This window comes from Nomascus leucogenys, chromosome 8 (assembly GCF_006542625.1).
Source record: "Nomascus leucogenys isolate Asia chromosome 8, Asia_NLE_v1, whole genome shotgun sequence".
Taxonomy (NCBI): Eukaryota; Metazoa; Chordata; class Mammalia; order Primates; family Hylobatidae; genus Nomascus; species Nomascus leucogenys.
Window position 1 is genome coordinate 23,752,908 of NC_044388.1, and position 13,957 is coordinate 23,766,864.

General features: G+C 40.3%; 1 protein-coding gene and 1 long non-coding RNA gene across 4 annotated transcripts in view; one reads left to right on the plus strand and one right to left on the minus strand.

The window, feature by feature from the left end:
- The window catches only part of SATB1 (SATB homeobox 1), a 92,688-nt gene extending 88,152 nt beyond the window's left edge, over window positions 1-4,536 (minus strand). The window contains exon 1 of one of the 2 annotated variants that reach the window (XM_003265292.3): window positions 4,390-4,536. The gene's annotated coding sequence lies outside the window, so the exon portion shown is untranslated. The remainder of the gene's footprint in view (window positions 1-4,389) is intronic. The other variant, XM_030816883.1, reaches the window with a different exon arrangement.
- Window positions 4,537-10,786: 6,250 nt separating this feature from the next.
- Window positions 10,787-13,957, plus strand: part of LOC105740158 — a 30,922-nt gene continuing 27,751 nt past the window's right edge. For both annotated transcript variants that reach the window (XR_004031297.1, XR_004031296.1), the window contains exon 1: window positions 10,787-11,257. This is a non-coding gene — a long non-coding RNA (uncharacterized LOC105740158). The remainder of the gene's footprint in view (window positions 11,258-13,957) is intronic.

Below are 13,957 nucleotides of genomic sequence, written 5' to 3' on the forward strand. Positions count from 1 at the left end.
CAAGGCTCTCAAAAATAACTTTTTATTTCGCTTTGCACAAAGGGGTTTTGTCACTAAAAATTTACAACACTGCAACCAAGTGTAAATGTATCTTCAAGGCTGGCATATGCCGCAGTTTAGGATGTAAAACCCAATCTTGTGGCATTCTCAATAGATTTGAAAAATCCAATTGTTTGGCCAACATCCAAGTAAGAATAAGCATATATATATATATATATATAAAATATACACATAGCATAACATTTTTATATGTACACAGATAATATTTGCATGTTATACAAGAGAGTATTTCACAATTTAAAACTAGTCTACCACAGTTTTCATGAGAAAGCCTTTAAAACTCAGAGTTAGTATAATACCCCTACTATTAAGTAACTCCCACAAAAAGGAACATAAATCACATAGTGGGAAAAGTAGTGGAGAAAAGATAGAGAAACTAGATTTGGGTCTTGCTTCTTACTCTACTCACTAGCTGAGTGATCCTTCATTAGTTAAGCAGGATCCGGTTCCGTATCTATAAAATGAATGGGTAGAGTCTGATCATCTTTAAGATCACATAAAAAAAAATCTCTTTCTTTAATTAAAAAAATTAAGTTCACTTGAAAGAGAAAATACAAATACAAGGAAATTTCTCACATGCTACGTTAGATGTTTATCTCTATATAAGAGACAGGTGTCAAACAAACAAATTAAAAAAAATAACCGCTAAAGCAAAGAGAAACTTTAACTCACCAGATTCCATCTGTTACATTTGAATTCATGCATAATTGATTATCCATGACTGGTAAATTCTTTTCTCACTAGCCGACCACAATTTTCTAAACGTTGTGTATTAAATCACTACTAAAGTAGACTGCATTTCAGAAACGGCATGGGGCAGAATACGAATATTTTAAATGAAAAATTACATGCCGGTTAGTAATAATACAGCTGACCTATGTTTAAGGGAGAGAAATTTTAATCATGTGCATATTAAATATTAATAACCTATTCTGTTATTGTTATAATAAGGTTAAGTAGGCTTCTCCATGCTTAAAGAAAGAGGGAGAAGTGGGAATGCATAATGGTGCAAAAAGATACAGAGACAGGAGACAGACATAAGGAAAATGTGTCAACAATAAATAAGAGGAAATGAGAAAGAAGGAAAAGATGAAGGTGGAAACTAATCTCTATGTGTCATTATGACTGCCAGAGTACTGGCAAAGAAGCAGCATCCTTTTATTTCAATTTTAATCATTTCTGAATTTTAATACCCGGCTCCTTTTGTAATTCTCCTGGCATTCCCCATATGCCTCCATCCCAGCCAAAACACCAGTGTAAATTAAATGGCAGGCAACCACACCACTGATGTAGCCTCCCCAAAGAACCTACCAGGTGACCAAAAGCAAAAAAGGTATGTTTACCTTATGTCCCTGAGGACCTCTAGCCAATTAACTGGCTGAATGTTTTCTACTTTCTTTAATTTTGAAAAGAAGGACAGTAGTTAGGTAATCTACAGATAGAGAATCATTAAAAAAAATAAAGCAAGCCAGTAGTAATACAATAATCAGTGACCATCAGGGCCTGGAAAAATGAGTTTGCTCTCATTGGCACTAAGGAGCATCACATGATTATTTAATTACAGCTCTAATTTTTGTCTCGTGGATGGCAACATATCAACAATTAATAGGGCAAATAGAGGAGACTGTGTTTTTAAAGAGACAGAATGTGCATGATAATGTAATAGGTCACACAGCAGTGCACCACTTAAGAAATTCTGTCTTTTGTGCAACTAAATAGGACTGTCTTGCAAGCAGCCCCACTCATATTTTAAAATGAAAATAAAATTTAAAAGGAAGTGTTTTTTAAGATAACTTTCATAGAAAGCCTAGAACTTTTCAGAATATTTTGGATGCAGCTAACATAACCCTACTGCAATTTCAGAATTAGTTTTAAGGAATGGAATAAAATATTCATATATAAACACTCCAAATCTTAGAATATTTTTCAAACAATGTATTTAAGCTGCAATGAAAAATATCTTTTTATGCAATAATTATAGTAGTATTTATTCAATGGGAGCCTGAAAAACAATCATTATTGTAGGAAAGAATGCATAGAAGGTCAATCAGCCTTGAAGCACTAGTCCATAATATTTTTGGTTGTGGAATATCAGAAGGATGGCTACTTGGTGGCTCAAATTGCAAGGAACTCAGGGGAGTGCTCTGTTTGACTCCAGTATTGTTTGTTACCACAACCAAACACCAAAGAATGAAGCTGAGCAGGCATACTTAACCTAATACTGAAGGTCAGACAATGAGGATAGAACAGAGACCCAGGTGCTACCAAAAAAAAAAAAAAAAAAAAAAAAAAAAAAATCCTCCAATTATCCAGAAAATGAGGCACATGCAGATTAAGTGTTCAGATAACCCTAGTAAAAACAGAAAATTAGAAAGAAAAGTCTCTTTGCCAATAAATCTTTATCGGCACAAGCTACATTTTATATTTTATTATTAATTTAGCAATTCTTTAATGAGTGCCCAATACGTACAAGGCACAGAATGCTAACTATGAACTTTCTGTTTTATATAACACAGACATACCTTATCACTTACTTACTTTTTTGTAGTTTAATACTTACAGAAATATATAGCAGCTTCTACAAACTTCAGAAAGTGGGAATACTAGTGCGTTTTTAAGAGCCATATTACAAGGTTACAAGATCTACAAATTCAAATCAACCAAGATAACTCAAATAGTTAACCAATTTGATAGAATTGTCTAAGTAAGGCTAAGTCTAGCTTTAAATCCCTCCAGTTTCAGTAACCCATTGTTTTGCCATGCCAGAAGCCATAGTGAAAACCCAGGTTTGAGATTTAGACAATGAAATAATCTTAGAACTACCTCTGTGATTAACTGCTGAAATGTATGTAGAATATTAGGTTATATAGAGTTGTAAGTAATCACAATTTGGCTAAAGAAAAAGTGACTAAAATTATTCCACAAAAAGAAGTATTAAGAGGAGCAAAATCAATTGAATAAGCTTTTAATGGATTATGTTGGCCAAAGTCATCAAAAAACAAGAAAACATGGGTATCTCAAAATACAATTTGGAAAAACTAAAACCACTGAGGAGCAATAATTTCTAATGACACTGGAAAGAAAAAAAACACAGGAGAAAAATTTTATAACCCAGTGAAAAGTTTTAAAATCAATTTGCTTTAGTAGAAAATCTTTCATAATTCTGAACCAAAACCCTGACTCCATACATTCTAAAAGAATTTTTTTAAAGAATCAAGCAAGCAGCCGCTTGTATGATGAGTATACATCATTCTTTTTTAACATGGTTGTTAATAGTTAACATGTCTCAGAAAAGGCTGTAATTAACTGTCTACTGCTCTAATAACACTAATAAGCATACAGTATTATTAAAATACAGTGATCCTATACAAACTGTCATTGTTAAACTTTTAAGATAATGTTCTAAATTGTTTGAGTCCTCTTAAACCACCCAAAGGGAAAAGCAACTCTAAGAAATTTTTTAAAGCATAGTTATTAAAATATTGTTTTTTCCTCCCACAGTCTGGAGATCACTGTCTACCATTAAACAGTACATCCAAGTATCATTTCAGTTGGTGCAAATACAATGGGAAGCATTTGGATTATTTTACAAATTCTATAGATTTTTTAAAAATTTAAAACTGTATGCATCTTAATTTAGTACTTCTTTCATTGATAAAATATTTTCTGGGGGAAAGAAAGGCTTGCTATATCAAGAATCACATAGCCCTGTTGTTAATCCCCAATGATTTCCATTGTCTGTTTCACTAGAACAGGAAAACTCAATTGCATTCAATATCAAACAGCTAATTATGGATATGCTATATTCAAGATTATCTCCATTTCAAAGATATCTGCATACACTAAGTTCTATTTATAATAATTATTACAATAAAATATTTATAACATAAAACCTCTTTTGCCTTAAAGTCCATAACATTATAAACATTAAAAGGCCAAATTGTCATTTACATGCTCTTAATGGCATATCAGGAACCACTGAATAAGACTATAGAGGAATCTCTAGCAATCAACTCTACTACCTGCCTAGCTTCCAGGAAAACTGCATCTAAAGAATGCTCCCTCACACAGATTACTGACTACCTTTACTTTAAATATTTCAAGAAGGTCTAATAATTCTCCCTGGGAACTTGCTACTATATCTCACCACCCAAAAAAGAATGCCCACTGAAGAATTTTTCTTAGTATCTGGTCCCAAATTTTCTAGAGCTCAGAAAAAGCAACATCCCAACAGAAAGCCCTCCCCCGAACACTCAATGCCTATCTGTCACTGTGGCTGGAGTCCTGATTCTCCATATGTAACATTACAGTAACTTTTCTGGCACTTACCCTCCAAATATCAGAAGCTGCTCTCCGAATCTAGCCCTACAGGAGATGTCTGAAAAAGTAGTCTTGATGAGGTGACAATGATGAAGTTCTCTCTGGCACCGCTAGCAAGGCAGAAACATCCCCAAATGAGGTGGTTACCAGTTGCCTGTGAAGCAGCTGGACCATTACTGCAGTTCTGAGGGTGCGTCACAAATCAGGTCATAGCTCTGGGTAGAGTCCACCCACTTCACCCAGTATAACGCCCTCTACTTCCTGCACACCTGGGGGGAAAGGGGTGCAGAGGGGGGAGGCAGCTTAAGTCCACATAGGTACTAGTAAAGGCACAGCCAGGTGCAGCCTGACATCTGCTTCTGCAAGCATTTCAGCCTCATCTGGGGACCTGCACCCCTAGGTATTCAGAAATGTGTGCAACAATAAGCAGGCTCTAAAATGAGTGATGAGTGTAATAAAATATTGCACAGTTAAATGTTTTATCCAGCAAAATCTTTCCTCCACTGGAAACTGAACCAACTCTTAATTTTTGATTACAAGCCACCTCTCTACAAAATGTCAAATAACTGGACTGAATAAATTTCAGCAGAAACCAGGGACATAAATCCTGAGGTACCAGTTAACTAATTTTCATCTCTTGTAACTAAACTACATCACCGCATAAACTGAATTACATCCTTGAAAGTCCATTGAAAGAGGTTATTAGAATTTCGATTAGGAACTTTCAAACTGCAACAACTGTAGAAGTGATACAAAATAACTTGAAAGCATAAAAATAGGCCAATATGTTGGAGAAATGCTACACTACTAAATCTCACCCTGAATATATATACACACAATCTGTATCTATTTACTCTGAAATATCTAATCTTAAAAAAGACTTAAAAAAATAAACAGCAAAAGATACCATTGGCATAAGTTCAAAAGTATGAAATAATGTGTGTTAATGTGTTGATCACACTTTATGAAGACATCAAGTTTAAATAGACTTACCATTGAGAACAGCATTTAGGAACGATATATAAATTACTATAGTAGACACTTTTTCTTCAGTATAGTGAAGGAGAAGAACCTTGTGTAACAGATTTGATTTATATGTTGTTATTAAGACCATATTCTACCCTGATGTCAGTGGAATATGTGACTAGGTATTGATAACTGTGTATAGACAGTTAAGTGTAACCGCTTCTTAGATAATTTAAGTGATAGTAAGCCTTTTCTCAAGTTAATTGTGAGTTCTGGAATTCAACTTTAACAATATTTTGATGTTTCCAAGGGGTCTTGAAAGAGAAAGGATTTTTAACGTAAAAGAAAAACAACAAATACATTTAGTATTATAACAAAGTAGAAATCTCCCTTATTTTAAGGATGGCAGATTAACAAGAAGTCAAATGAAGGAGGTAAGAATATTTTCAGAGAAAAGCTTAGAGAGTCAATCAATAAATCAATCAATGAGCCCCACTTTATATTCATATTTTCAGAACTCCATTAAAAACTCAAACATTCCATCTAAGACTTGGAAGAGGAGACACTTTATTGAAGTTATTATCTGAGGAATCAAATAGTTTAATCTTTTTGGAACTCTGTAGAAAGTTAATTTAGCAAAACACATTTGAATGTGTTTGAACATATTTATCCCGAGGTTGCTTTAAGATGACTATTTTAAGTGGCATGCAGATTCTTTTGGGGTTTTGATGTTATAGTTGAGGTATGCAAAGTAAAAGTGCATAACATTTCTTTCAACTGGTTCTCACATGACAGAAATGAGAAGATGAAATTAGCTGTCTTTAAAGTTTTGCCATAGGGAAATGATAAGAAAAACTCCTCTCGACCCCTATCCCCAACCAGGAAGAGTCTGAAGCCCTGGATTATAGCACAGGTAGATATTAAAATGGAGACAGAGCCGTTATTTAGTGGTGACAGGAATATAAATACGTGCACTAACCTATAAACTGGTATTTACTTCAGGAAGGTAAGTAATATTTTTCCTCTGATTGCTGCACTGTCAGTTTAATGCAGCGTAAATAAACAGTAGGTGCCTGCTAGCTCGAAGTAGGAAGTGTTCATTCCACACGAGGAACAGATTACTGAAGCCTGATGCTCATCATGCTGAAACATAACTTTCATTTTACCAGAAAATATACCCTACTGTGGATGATTTTTCGTGCCTGATCTATTAATTAACTTACCTCTGTTCTGTCAAAATGTAAACCAATTTGTAAAAATCATCACAGAGTTTTGGAGTTTGAAAACCAAATCAATTTGAAAAGCAAGAGTAATGACTGTTCTGTAATCTGATCACAAATGCTAAAAATGAATAGCTAATATAATAAGCACAAACCACACAAAACCGAAAAAGTCAAAAAACATTTTGAAATATCATAGAACTTAATCTGAGTTATCTGATTTACTCGAGACAGTCCTCATTTGTTAATTAAAAGCACCTGGCACCTTTAATATTTTGCAGCCTTGTGCCACTTTGGTCTTTTCAATATGTATGCTTATTCTGCTCTCTGAAACATCTGAAGGTAAACCATTCATAAAAATCAAACCCCATTCCTTAATTCCAATAGAAATATTGCTGAACTCTCCTGAGAGAAGCGGCAAGTTTGAAGATCAAATGATGATATCCTTCCTAACAGTATTCATGCAAAATGTGTTTTTTCTATTTTATGTATGCCATAAAGCTATGACAGTATATAGCAACTAATTTTCTTTTTATATATGAGTACTGAGCAAAATATTTTGTAGCATCATTTAAAATAAGAACCCATCTTATATAAAAAGTGTAAAAGGCAATTTGGGGAGGTTTCTGTTTATAACATGAACAAAATTCTGATAATCAATATATTGAAAAGGAAAAAGAGATTAAAAACATTTTTGCATTCAATTACACCATGTCTAGAAATAGTCTGAAGATTGCTTTAGTCATATGCATTTATTTTAAATGCTTCATCAATTCCAAGTGCTAATATATTAATTACAGCCATCCAAGACAACATGTATGGAAGAAACTATGTGTGTAAAGGTCATATCTATGTATAGCCCTTTTGGAAATTTACAGAGCAGATGAAAACCCACTAGAGTGCTTTATAGAGTCCCTGCTGTATATCCATGTTGTGTTTAGCTTAATAGTGTTTGTAACCAAAATATTTTTACAATAATGAGGAACAGGTGCCTGTCACCTGACCTTTCAGGCCTAATTTACAATCCACAACCTGTCATATGAAAAAGAACTAAAAATTCTCCTCCAGATATTTTAGTCTTTACTAAGTTAATGTAGTATTTCTTTACCATCACTGAGCATATCATGTCTTATTTAATCACAGGTTCATATAGCTGGCAACAGATTTCTTTGCAGAAATAAACCAATATTCATTTTGTTGTCGTTCTCAAGATGTTGGGAGACAAAAGAATTACTTTTGTAGATTATCAACCAAAGAATATATTAATTTCTTACAAATCTGAACAAAAAACATTCCTTTTGAATACTTTTACATACAAAGAACTATTATTTATTACATATTTCAGCTTGTGGGAAAGTGAGGAATGCATTGATTCTGGAAATAACTATTCAGACTTTTGGAAGTTATTTAGGTCTTCCTTCTCTATCATTTTTCTCCCCCCATCCTGCCCTCCCACCAAATTTTAAGGAGCTAGTACTTTAGGAGGGAAATCCCTATTCGTTATTTTTTCATACATCATTTATATTCATTATTCAGAAAGAAATACAAAATTGAATTGTAATTTTATTTCTCTTGTATAATGTTAGATGTAGCACTATCCAAATTTGACAATCCCTTGTATTTTATAGCTACTGTTTACATATTATGTATTACGTATGACTGAACAACTCTACATTTAAAATATTGTTTTCATTAGAAAAAACTATGAAGTAATAAGTGTCAAATGAAGATGAAGAATAAACATATTTGGTATATTTATAAAATGCATAGTCATTTAAAACGTGTACAAACAGAATACATAGTTTGCTACTGTTACATTTTATATAGTATACACATTGTCCACAGTGTATTTAATAATGTGCTTAACCAAGTTAATTAATGTGTCTGATGATTGTGTAATAAACACTTGGAGAGGTAGTGAAAGATACAGCCAGTTACTTCTGCTAACTAAAGTTGAAATTATGCACTTATTATAACCTTTTCTAACAATGTGAGAAAAACAGAGTAAATATATTAAATTTGTTTCACAACAGATGCTTAGGTTGTTAATATTTAAGATGCCTATTCATGCTATTCCTGTCTGCACATTTGTCAAAAATGTAAGCTTGAATGCTAATGTTTGCCAGCAGAGTGGAGCAGCCAGTATATGAATGTACTACTGTTCTACGAAAATAATATGCAATAGAAATAAAGGACTACTGCTAAATCATAGCACTAGTACCATACAGGAGATGAGAGGTTTTTAGAGCAAACACCTCAACCTTGGTTTTCTTCAGACTTAAAGTATGGGTTTTTGTTTTTTATTTTTGCAGCTACATTTGACCGCAGAATAAATCTCACATTCCTGACATCTCAGAAAAATCCACTTTAGATAGAGTGTAAATTTCAACTAAGTTTCAACGGGATGAGTTACTCTGTCAGCAGTACAAACACCGTAAATATCAGATTGCTTAGGACAAAACCTGACACCGAGCGGTAACATTTTACTCATTCTTACCCTACCCCCCGCCCCCTTGAGAAAGTCAGGTCCCCTGGCCTCCAAGGATGCAAACATGGAACCCCAGTCAGTCAGAGCAGTAAGGTTCTCTCCGGGGAATAGGGCATCTTTCTGTTTTCCCTGTGTCTTTTATAACCATGTGGAGTTCAAGTCTTAGAACATTTGCTTGTAAGTCCGGAATGCCACTGAGAAAGTTCGCCAAGGAAGGGAGCAGAGGTCAAAGTTGCCAACCAGGACACTTTGAGAGAGGACCCTGTGGTTGACATTTGTTAGTGAAATTTGCAACACCCCAGTGGAGGCCAAGGCCAAAACCTTCAAGGAGATCCCTATGCCCCTTTCCCCTGTTGGTCTTCTGAGGTCATCCCAAGAGGAAACTGCGTTTCCCCAGTAAGCACGTGGCACTCCCCGGACCTGCCACCTGCCTGCTTCGTCCTTCTCGTCGTGGTTTCCCAAACCCCGGTTCTGCCGCCCCGGGAGTCTTGGCACTGGAGCAATAGGAAAAGGCCACCGGGCTCGGGTCTGGACAGCAGGAGGGAGACACGGTGTGGACTGCGAGGCTGCACCTGTGATGTCCCGGCCCCTGCTAAGAGGTCGGCCCTTTCTTCTGCCTCTTGCCCAACTCCAAACCCACATTCACGCCAGCAGCCTCTCCAGGACCGGCCTCGCTACAGCCAGCGATGGCTCGAAAAGAGGAGTGCCGCCGCTTTCAAACTCCGGGCTCCAACTTGAGCGCCCCGGCGCCCGAGTAGCTGCCGGGATGCAGAAGTTGCCACAAACTTCCCAGGCCCCTCTTCGCCGATGCTTACAATCAGCCGTGCCGGCAGGGAGCGGAGGGAGGCGGAGATGGACCGGGAAAGGATGCTGAGCAGACTCGCGATCCGGTGGGGGAATATTACCACTCCCGCAGCCCACTCCTTCAGGCACCTTACTGCCCGCCCGGCTCCAGAACGCACGGAGAGGCTCCCCTTTTCCCCATGTGCTTCCTTCGGTCTTTTCCACTCCCCTTTCCTCTTCTAAAAGAGGCCATACCGGTGACCTGAAGGAGTTTGTTCAGCCAGGGTCTACTGGGCAGGTGTGGTGGTGTGTCCACACCCAGACAGAAAACGAATGGCATCTTCAAGTCCCCCATCCCGACCGCTCTCCCCTACTCTACCAGCCCACCCCTCCGAGGTCCGTCTGTGTGAGAAAAGGGGCTCGGAAGACCGTTGAAGCCCTGCGCCCAAGAGAGGGGAGCCGAGCCGCCCCAATAGGGGACGCGGGGTGGGCGCTACAGAGAAGTTTGGATTGATTCCGGAAAAAGAGGGACAGAGATAAAACAGTAAGAGTAGCAAGGGGAAAAGGGAGGCAAAAGAGCAGAACTCACTCAGGCATGGACGTTGGGGGCGGCGGTGGCTGTCGAGTGCGGGCCTGAAACCAAGAACGGCTCCCCGGGCGGGCGCGCCGGCGTCGGACTTCCGAGGCGGCGGCTTCTGCCTCTCCTGCCGCCGCCGCCGCCGCCGGAGCTGCGGCTGCCGCGGAAGTTAATTGCAACTTGACTTCGAGTTGTCCTCTTTCCCCATCCGAAGTGGGCGTTTAAAGGGGAGAGCGAGGCGAGGAGCGAGCGAGCGAGCGCGCGGGGCCAAGGGAAGGAAGAGAAGGAGGGGGAGGGAGGAGATGTTAACGGGCGGGGGGGCGGAGAAGGGGGAGGGGGCGGCGGGGGCGGGAGGGGGAAGGGGCCGGCGGGAGCTGCTCTCGGCTCGTCGGTCGCGGCGCCCGCAGTCTGGAGGCGCACCGGAGCGGCCGGGGCGCCCCCCGCGGGAGCCCGCAGCCACCCGGGACGCGCATCCAGCCGTGGCGCTTCGGGCCGGGCACGCTGCGTCCGGGGGCTCGGAGGACCCCGCGTAGCCGCCGCTTCGGAGCCTGTGCGGCGCGGGCTGGCCAGCGGGGTGGCCAGGGCCCGGCCCGCCTCCCCAGCGCCCGCCCGGCTTCTCCCCCTGGCGGTGGGAGCCTCGGCGGCCGCTGGCGACACTAGGCGCACTGAAGCCCGAGCCGAGCCGAGCCCGAGCCGCCGCAGCCGCCGCTGCTGCGCGCCGCTCCCGGGCTCCCTCCCAGCGCGCCGGCCGGGGTGTGGGGGGCGGCGGGCCGGAGGGCTGAGGGCGGGCCAGGGGGCGCACACGGGGGTTGGCGCGGAAGACAGGACCCTCAGCCTCGAGGGGTAAGTGTGGGCGCTTGGGGGTGCGCTTGGTGTGCGCGGCGCGGTTCTCATCGCCCGCCAACCCTGCCCCCTCACCTCTCCGGGGGCCCCCAACACGCGCACCCCTCCTCTTGTCGCCTGCGGCTTCCTCTTGTTGTTCGTTGTTTGGCTGGGTTTTGGGGGGTGAGTAGAGGGGGTTACTGTAGTGTGTGTGCAGGCGGAGGAGGAAGTCAGGTGAGAGGCCCCGAAGCACCCCCACCTCAACCCAGCCTGCGTGGGGTGTATGCTTCCCCACTAGGGGCATGTGGGCCAATTTTTTTTTTTTTTTTTTTTGTCTGTCAATGTTCGGTCGAGACGGTTTCCTAGAGGGCCTCCTTCACTTACAGCCTGGTCTGTCCATCTCCCTTCATCCCACCCTCGTCCCTCTTAGCCCCCTATTCAGGAGCCCTGCACCCCAAGTGAGGAGCACGTGGCGGAAGGAGGAGGAGGCCCTCTCTTGACGACCCCCACGCTGTGACCCAGCCCATTTGTTTAAATATTTATCCTCACGTCACCAGCTGTACTTTTCAACCCACTGGAACAAGATGCCTAAGCAAGGTCCAATTTCTCCAAAAAGCTGGGGGCAAAGCGAGAGAGATGAGGATTTTATTGACATTGGGAGAGAAGGGGCCAAGGAGCCTTCCCAAGTGGAGACTGAAACTCAAAAAATCTCTATAAAAAGACTAGGGTGACTGGAGGCTCAGGACTGCAGGCTTAGGAGAAACTGGAGCTCCATCAACTTTTATTTCTCTCCCCCTGCCTCTCCTCCCCCCAGCTCTGAGGAAGCTAACAGGTCTTTTGTTTTGTATTGTGTAGCCTTCGAGAAATTTGCACTGAGTATGTCAACAGAAAATTACTACTGTTTACTCAAAGTTAAAGGGATTGCAGAAAGAGAAAACATAGTTTTTACTTTTCCTCTTCTTTGTACGCGTGTGTGTATTTGGCAAGAAGTGTAGTTAGGTTCATGGCATGAACTGCAAAACGTCAGGTTGCAACAATAAGGACTGTAGAGCTGCCTAGGTGTATTTTTAGAAGCCGCACTTTCTTGAATTCCTTTCACACAAGGCTTGCTTTCTCATTAAGTCCCCATAAATAATTTTATTTAGAGAGGAGGAAACTATGGAAGCAGGAGGGAGATTGCTAAGATTTCCATTCTGCCAGCGCACAGCACTGTTTGCAGGGAAGTTCCTGGAAAGTGATTGTGGGCTGAGAATTCAGTTTTTCCTAAAAGCTCTGTTAGGTCCTGTTGTGTCAGATGGCTATGAATAAAGCACGCTGGGAAAATCCTGATATCCGTGCAGTCTTATTTTATCTTTTACACAGTAGTTGATTCGACTTTCAAGCCCTGGTGACAAACACATAAACTCTGCTGTATTTTTGTGTGATTTTTCTAAATAAAGGAGAATACAGCATGTATTCATGCTGCTGTTTTTTCCCTCATCCATGGTTATTGAATTCACTGGAATTTATTCATCTTTTTTCAGTTGATCATCATTTTATGCCGAGACCACAATTCCAAACATATAGGAATTTTTTAAAATTATGAATTAGGGTCCTTTTAGGGAACCAACCCTCCTTTTTAAAGATACAGGTGCCCACCACAACTCCTAGTTTTGTAAAGCAAAGCAAAAAGGTATAAATGATTATAATGAGCAAAACAAAGTAAAACGTTTTCCTTCTTGGATCACTTTCTGCCCCCACAGGTCCCAGGAGACATTAAGTCCTCCTGCCTTAATTTACCAAGATGCTGCATTTCCTAACCAGTAACAATATCTGTGTCTGAGAAAGACATCAGGCTTGGAATGGAAAAAAATACATTCTCAGTATTTAATTACTGCTTAACAGTAATTTTTGGTAGCAGGCAGTTGACTTTCCAATTCTGAAAGCCTGAAATGAAGCTGAACAGAAATTTGAAATTTTTAAAAAAGGTTTGTTTTTTTTCTTTCTTACACTCATATGCTCATCTGCTTCCCTAAGTTATCAGCCAAGCCCCTATAACTGAAAGTATGATATGCTCCTCTGAGTTGAACCAAGAGACCATTTTGCCCCTCATTTTTTGAATTTGCTTTTTCCTCCAAATAGTCTTGTATAGAAAGCACATGGGCTTTGTTAGAATACAGAATTATGTAATTCTGGGTGCAGTGCATTAAATAACACAGTTTGATAAACTCTTAAGCCTTACACCTCCACATAGTAGGGGTTTATTAAATGTTAAGATGTTAATAAAATATTGTAGTTGGCCACAAATTTCATAGCACAAGGCTAAGATCATTTTTCAGAAGAAAGGGGCATTTAATCTGGATTATTTGGTTAGCTGCTATGGTCTGAATGTTAGTGTTCCCCCAATATTAGGGTTCATGTGTTAGAACCTAATATCAAAAGTGATAGTATTAAGAAGTGGGGGCTTTGGGAAGTGATTAAGTCATGAAGGCTCCAACCCTCATGAGTGAGAGGAGTGCCTTTATAAGACAGGCTGAATCTAGCTACCTTGCCCCTTCCACTGTGTGAGGACACAGCAACAAAAGTGCCATCTGTGAAGCAAGGAGTGAGCCTTCACCAGACACTGAATCTGCTGGTGCTGTAATGTTGGACTCCCCAGCTTCCAGAACTGTGAGCAATACATTTCTGTTGCTTATAAATTACCCAGTCAAAGATAATTTGTTATAGCACCTCGAATGAACT